The sequence below is a fragment of the Psammomys obesus genome, unplaced genomic scaffold, assembly GCF_907164565.1.
Source record: "Psammomys obesus unplaced genomic scaffold, mPsaObe1.curated_primary_1811, whole genome shotgun sequence".
Classification (NCBI taxonomy): Eukaryota; Metazoa; Chordata; class Mammalia; order Rodentia; family Muridae; genus Psammomys; species Psammomys obesus.
Window position 1 is genome coordinate 4,033,575 of NW_026596120.1, and position 7,441 is coordinate 4,041,015.

The 7,441-nt window shown below is 36.8% G+C and overlaps 1 pseudogene; it reads right to left on the bottom strand.

Moving 5' to 3' along the window:
• Positions 1-5,375: 5,375 nt before the first annotated feature.
• Positions 5,376-5,901, bottom strand: LOC129692955 (protein PBDC1-like; annotated as a pseudogene).
• Between the last annotated feature and the right edge of the window lie 1,540 nt (positions 5,902-7,441).

Sequence of the window (7,441 nt, forward strand, 5' to 3'; positions counted from 1 at the left end):
GGAGGAAGGAGAAGGGGACCTCCCCTGTCAGTGGACTTGGGGAGGGGCATGCGTGAAAAAGGGGGAGGGAGGGTGGGATCAGGAGAAAAGGAGGGAGTGGCTTACAGGGGATACAAAATTAATAAAGTACAATTAATTTTAAAAAAATAAATATAAAAAAGTAAAAAAAAAATAAATTAAATTAAATTTAAAAAAGATAATAGTTCGGTGTCATTTTTACTGCTTTCCATTTAGCACTGCTGTTAAGACTGGCTGGCTTTAAAGCTTTCCCAAGTTCAAGCTGAGTAGAGAAAATAGCAAAGCTCCCTCACAGGGCACTGTAACACTTAGATGAAGGTGGCTGTGTCAGTGTACAACACTATTTGACAGAAAGCAAGCATACAGTAATTATTAAATGTAGTATTATTAATACAATTTACCATTTCATTGTATCAAAAAATACTCTCATGGGAAGAAAAACGAATAGTTTTGCTAAAGGTTGACAAGGTGATTTGTCTGAAGGCAAGAACAGATGGTCACTTTATTCCCCATGCCAGCCTTGTGAAGGAGTCTACCTAAAATAAATCCACTCAAGAGCAGCCAGCTCTTTCTGTTTGACCCAGGCAGCAGCCTGTGAAAACAGTCCTCTCTTTCACGTAAGCATACAATTAAAATGATATGTTTTGAGTCTTAGTGTCTGCTTTGAAACACTGCTAGGTAGAGTCTTTCAGATGCCTTTTGTGGTAGACTCCTGTCATAAGTTCAATGCACATCCCATTTGTCTTTCTAAATGAGGATTAATCACCTTCGCCTGTGTCCACTTTCTTGATTATCTTCTTTAGGTGTGTAGATTTCATTATGTTTATCATATCTTGTAGGTCTATATAAGCTAGTATATACCAAGTTTGTCTTTCTCCTTCTGGGATACTTCACTCAGAATGATCTTTTCTAGATCCCACCACTTGCCTGCAAATTTCATGACCAAACCCTCAGCAGAGTGCAGGGAATCATATGAAAGAAGGGGAGTTAGTATGATATGGAAAGGATAGGAGCTCTACAAGGACTAAATATATCCGGGCACAGGGTCTTTTCTGAGACTGACACTCAACCAAGGACCATCTATGGATATAACCTAGAACTTCTGCTCGGATGTGGCCCGTGGTAGCTCAGTAACCAAGTAGTTTTCCAAAGTATGGGGAGCAATGACTATTTCTAACAGGATCTCAAGGGCAGGCTGTTTGACACCCTCCCCCAGGGGAGGAGCAGTCTGTTAGGCCACAGAGGAGGACTTTGCAGCCAGCCCTGAAGATACCTGATAAAACAGGGTCAAATGAAAGGGGAGGAGGTCCTCCCCTATCAGTGGACTTGGAAAGGGGCAGGGAGGAGACCAGGGAGGGAGTGTGGGGTTGGGGAGGGAATGAGGGAGCAGGATACAGCTGGGACACAGAGTTAACAAAATGTAACTAAAAAGAAAAATAAAATAAAAAAAAATGATATGTTTTCATTTTTAAAACACGTCAGGTCATTTTCATAAAGCACGGTGCTGAAGGAAATATCAATAATTTGTGTAAATTTTGTTCACTTTTGAAATGCATTTTATTTCTCATGGAAATGGTTGTTCTAGTAAAAACTAAATCTATTAGTGGTTTGACAGAGTTTGAGATAATAAAAACAACCCTTCCACATGAGTTGAATCTGAAAGATCCAAATGAAAGACAAAGTTAATTGGTTAAGTTCATTATCAGGCAAGAATAAAACCCTGTTTCTAAAACGCAGTTAGATTGAGTATAATCAGGATAAAAAATAATAATTATGATGATGATTTGCTAAACTTGAATCATTTAAGGCTATTGAACATAATCTTTTTATTGTGCATTTAATGAATATTACTTATGTCCAACATCTTCAGTGTCAAACAGAATAATCAAAGCATATTTAGATAACTCTTTATACTAATGAAATTCATGGAAATAGTTTTTTTTTTCCATTGCAAGCTTCACACACCATTGTACACTGTTATAACTTGCATAACATTTAGAATCAGAAAAGCACATCACAGTAAAGCGCGATGCTCCTCTTCACTGACCCAAATAATGAAAATCTCCAGATAACATTTTTTGTAAGTAAATCTGAGATCAAGATGTGCAAATAAAAGCAGAGAATCTTTGCTATGATGCAATATATTTTTCAACATTTTCCAAAGTTTTATGTTTTCCTGGGTTTCTTCCTTGGCCTTTACACAATAGTATATACCTTGTGTTCACTTCACCATTGGATTTTGCAACAGAAAATTAAAGTCCTGGGTTTCTAGAAAAATCTATTATATTAAAATGTTTTTACTTTTAGAAAGATTTTTCGTATTGAACCAAAGAATCACTATGTAATTCTGGCCCTATGGCCTAATAATATCTTCATGTTCTAGGACATTATTAAAGTGAAGCCTTACACAGATAGGTAAGACATGAAGATATATGCTTTATTTCAGTTTATCAATGTTTTGTCACAATAATATTTAATAATGAGGAGCATTAAGTCTAAACACATGCTGCAAGAAATTTGTTTAACATTAGGATACTTAGAAGTCAGACATCTCAATTTTCAAAATTGAAGACTTGAAAACAGGAATTCCTTCCTCCCCTCACATAACTAGTACAAGTAAGCACTTGGTGCTTTGTTCTTGTCTGTTTGTTTTTTGTTAGCAATGTACGTTAGTTTTAGTAGACTTTATTTTATAAGCAAATTATAAAGAAACATGTTACAATAATAAGTTTGTGTAAAAGAGTCTATTTTAAAAAAAATTTAAGTACTCTAAGAGAAATTAATCTTTCATTGCTTGAATAAATCGCAGAGAAAATATTCTAAAATGTCCTTGGGTCATGAAAACAGACCAAAAACAAGTAGATTCTTTGTGGGTATGTTTCTGAGTCATCCTTTTCCCCGGCCTCTTCGGCCAGTCTTCTCTGTCTGTCTGTTTCTCTTGATTTTTCCCAGTTCTTTAAGTTCTTTGAGAATTTCATGTAATGTATTTGATCATACTTTCTCCATCTGCTTACTCTTCCAGATCACCCATCCAACCCTACTAATCCATTTTTGTGTCTTCATTGTTATAAACATCAACAGTTGGTGCTGTCCATATATTCTTTATGGCCATGCATATCCTTCCACCGGAATCCGGTCAACCAACCAGGGTCACATGCTTAAGAAAAGCTGGTTCTCTCTCTCCCAGCAACTATGAGTTTTCAATGGTTCTTTAAGTAGAACTGAGTCTCAATGCCCATCTTCCCAATGCATGCTGAAGTAATTTTGGCTTGAGTTTCTATATGTGTTGTGCATGTTGTGTCATCGACTGTGAGTTCATAGGTGCAACTACTCTGCTTTTTCTGGAAAACACTGTTTACGTGCTGTCATCCACTACAGCACTTAAAGACTTCTTCAGCAATAATCTCTGAGCCTCAGAGAAGGGAATGTGACAGAAAATGCAGTTAGGGTTGAGCAGTCAATAGTCCCTTATTCTTTTCACTTTCAGCCATTGTAGTTCTCCACATTAGTTACCATACACAGAAAGAAGCTTCTATCATTAAGGTGGAAAAATCTAAGAATAAGTCATTTTAAGGCTTATCTTTATCCTGGGAGCTATCATAAGGACCCGCCTTGCCCACTGGTGTAATTGTAGCATCAGTGTCTTGGAAATAAACAACCACTTTATGTTTGGATTTATGACTCACTCCACAAATTAAAACACATACCTGGACCCCTGCAGGAGGACCAAGAACTTGTAGCAAGATAAGACTCCACAGGGAAGAACCTACTGCTATCATCTTTCTAAGTACACATAATATTAAATCACCTCCCAATGACTTGTCATTTACTTATATATTATTGTATCCTTCTTTACCTAATCCTAGGTATCGATTAAATATATCAAAAGCACTGGAAATATACAGCAGGTTTTTTTTAAATTCACTGAACAATGAAGAAGTGGACTTCATTCACCTAAACATAACAGGACTATAATGAGTGTTCTTAATAATTAAATACATCGATAAAGGTTCAGTAACCATATTTCCCAGAGGAAGCATGTGTGTGTTCATATCATGAAATTTGTATCAATTTGGTTGGACAAAATATTTATTCTATTAGAATAATAGAATAATAATAATCTTTGTAAACACAAAGAAGATCATCTGTAAAATTTAAACATCACATAATAGACTTTTTTATTGGCAGCATTATGATTTTATCATGCTTGGAGTGATAATAGTTATCCGTGTTTTATCTCCACTTTTTTTTCTCCTGTTTATCTCTCATATACTTGAAGTCAAAATGTAAATTCTGTGGCAAAATAGTAACTTTTTTCCACAGAGTATTTCAAGGAGCATGTTATTTACAAGATTAAAAATTGTAAAGAAAAAAAATTGTAAAGACAAAAGGGAATCAGCTGAGTAACAACAAGCCATTATGAACTGTTACAATAATCACATTAGAAATAAAAAGGATTTATTTGACCAAAATAAATAATTTTACTCCAGTGGTTTTAGAAATGAAAGCCAAGAGACAGCATAAAATTAATGATTTTAGGAGTAGAACCCAAAAGTGTCGAGAAAAAAAATAACGTTCTAATATTAAAAAAAAAAAAGTAGTCATAAGGAGTTTCTTAATGAAACTTCCACAGGCTTCTTGGAGTACAAATAAATAATTAAAATAGTTTGGGTAAGAGCTGACTTTGAGTGAATCAGAAACACATGGATTTGAGAAAAACTCCTTCAGGCCAAACTCATTAAAGGTTTTGCAAATGCAAAACATTTGAAAAAGAAGGAATATAATGCAGAATCTAAAACAGCTCTGATTTTCACTAGATTTAATTACCAAAGAGAAGGACTCTACATTTGTCCCATCACCTTCCACAATCATACAAAAAAAAAAAATTCCATGAACTCATTACAGTATCATTTATACATAATAGTTTTAAGACAATGCAACAGTGAGACCAAATAACCACATCACCAACCCTACATTTTAGGGACCAAAATAAGGAAATCTTACATCTATAAATTATAACTCACTATGTTGATAAACCCATCACATGGTTCACATGTTTTGATTTTTTAAATACAAACCAAAAGAAATTTATTCACAAAATATCTTATTTGAACAGCAGTTAGAGCCAAGAAACAGGCAATCAAGCAACAATTAGCTAAGAGACTTCACTAATTGTGTTTAGGTTGTTATGGCCAGAGTAGCTTCTCTTACTAGGAAGAAAGATGTCCTTCTGAGTCCTCCATTTGCACAAGGACAGTCATTTAACCAAAGGAGTCTGTGCCAATAACAGCTGATATTTGTGGGTTTGGCTGAGCCCAAATTTCTTGGCTTTCTTTTTCTCCTCCCTGGTTAGTTTTCTACTTTTCTCCTTCTCTGTTGACTCCTTCGTCTTTCTCTCCTCCAGGGTCAGCTCCTTTGTCAGCTTCCTCTTCTTTATTTTCAGCTCCTTCTCCCTTTCTTTGTCCTGAACACTGATGGAAACCCCTTTGTTACAATCTTCCCAGTTCAGAACAATTTCAGTTGCAAAAAATTGAATCATGAGTGCAAAGATGGTGTTCTCCTCAGTGTAGCCCTCTGAACAATCCAGTCGCAGCAAAGTACCACCGTTGTCTTCCACAATCCATTCAAATTTTAAGCAGAATGGCCTCCATGCCTCTTTCTTTAGCTGATTCTGGTTTGAATTCTTTCTCAAAACTTTCATGGAACTCATTTGGATGAGTAGATTTGGTCACCTGCTTCAGTGAGTTTGAGGAACTATGGGCCAACTGATGATAACAGTTTGTAATAGACTTCAGCATGCTGCATCGCTAGAATAGCCCAAGTCATTTCAATATCAGGGTTATTTTCGTACACCACAGTCAGGAGAGATAGAGCATGGGCAATGGATACCCATTAATATGCATTAGTATCCGTATTACAACCAGGTGAATGCTGCTTTCTCTTCCCTGGTTCACATGTTTTAACGCCATAGCTTTCTATGCTCTAGCAGAAAACTGATGTCTGGAGAGAAGGGGAGAATGGCTTGGTCCATGCAGCATATATGTAAGTGGAACAGAATTTCTTTTTTTTTTTTAATTTTTAATTTATATATTCACTTTACATCCTGATAGCAGACGCTTCTGTTCTCTACTCCTGGTTCCTCCCTCCTACTGTCTTCTCCCTCTTCTCCCTCCCCTTCTCCTCAGGAAAGGGGAGTTCCCCGACCAACCACCAGTTCTCCTCAGAAATTACCACTAACCACCCCATCACATCAGGTCTTGTCAGGACTGAGCACATCCTCATCCATTGAGGCCAGGCAAAATTTCAAATTAAATTATTTGGTCATATATTTTTAATAAATTAACACAATTTGCATCTTCTTCTAAAATAATGCCCGGGATTATGTGTGTACACGTGTGTGTGTGTGTGTGTGTGTGTGTGTGTGTGTGTATTATCATAAAAACCAGAGGAGAACCTTGGCTGTTTATGCTAAGTTGCTGACTGCCTTGCTTTCCCAGGCAGAATCTTCTTCTGGCATGGGACATGCCCATTAGTCTAGGCTGTCTGAGCTGTGAGTTTCAGGATTTTCCTGCCTCTTCCCACAGAGCTGAGATGAGAAGCATGTGCAACCAAGCACTGTTTGCTTACATGAGTTCTAGAGACCAGACTTGAGTCCTCCCTCATGGCTTATGGGAAGCATGTTACTAACTGTGGTCTCTCTCTAATATCTTAGCTCTTACTTTTAACTATTGCAATTCAAAAAGGAAACAATTTAAACTATCAGAAGATGGACAGCTTTTCTGTTCCCAATAACTGAGCTGCCTTAGCTAAATATGCAGGGATGCAGAAAGTGCCCACAGAGATAGAGAACCACAGAATATTTCCATCCTGTTTAAATATGTGTGGGTATATTTTGCTGGATTTCTAAATTATACTCGTGTTCAAATCTAAACACCGAATGAGTGTGAGTACTGTGGCCTTCTTTGTAGACTCGCAGACAGAAAGAAACAGAGGTGGGCATTTGACAAACTGATTGGCCCAGCAGTAGCTGGTTCCATGGTGAACTTTCAATACTGCTTTTACAGCTACTCTATGTGCAGAAACTGTATTAAAGAATCTGGACAAAGAACTGACACCTACTGAGAAAACTGAATAACCACAAAAAGGCAGGGATTAAACAAAAGAAAGAGAAAAAGTGGATGAGGCTCTAACAGTAGTAATTCACCAAGACAGAAAGGCAGCTGTGAGCAAGGTATATACCAGTACTCTTCTCTGGAAGCCGGATTTGAGGAAAAGATTCGGAAGCTTACGTTAAGCCATTGTCACGAGTCTTGCTACTCACTCCAATGAGCATAAACAGTTTTTTTCAAACTAATATGAATATGAAAATTGAATCTCCCTTAAAGTGTTCATGTTTACACTGAACAAAAGGGAGAGAGGGATT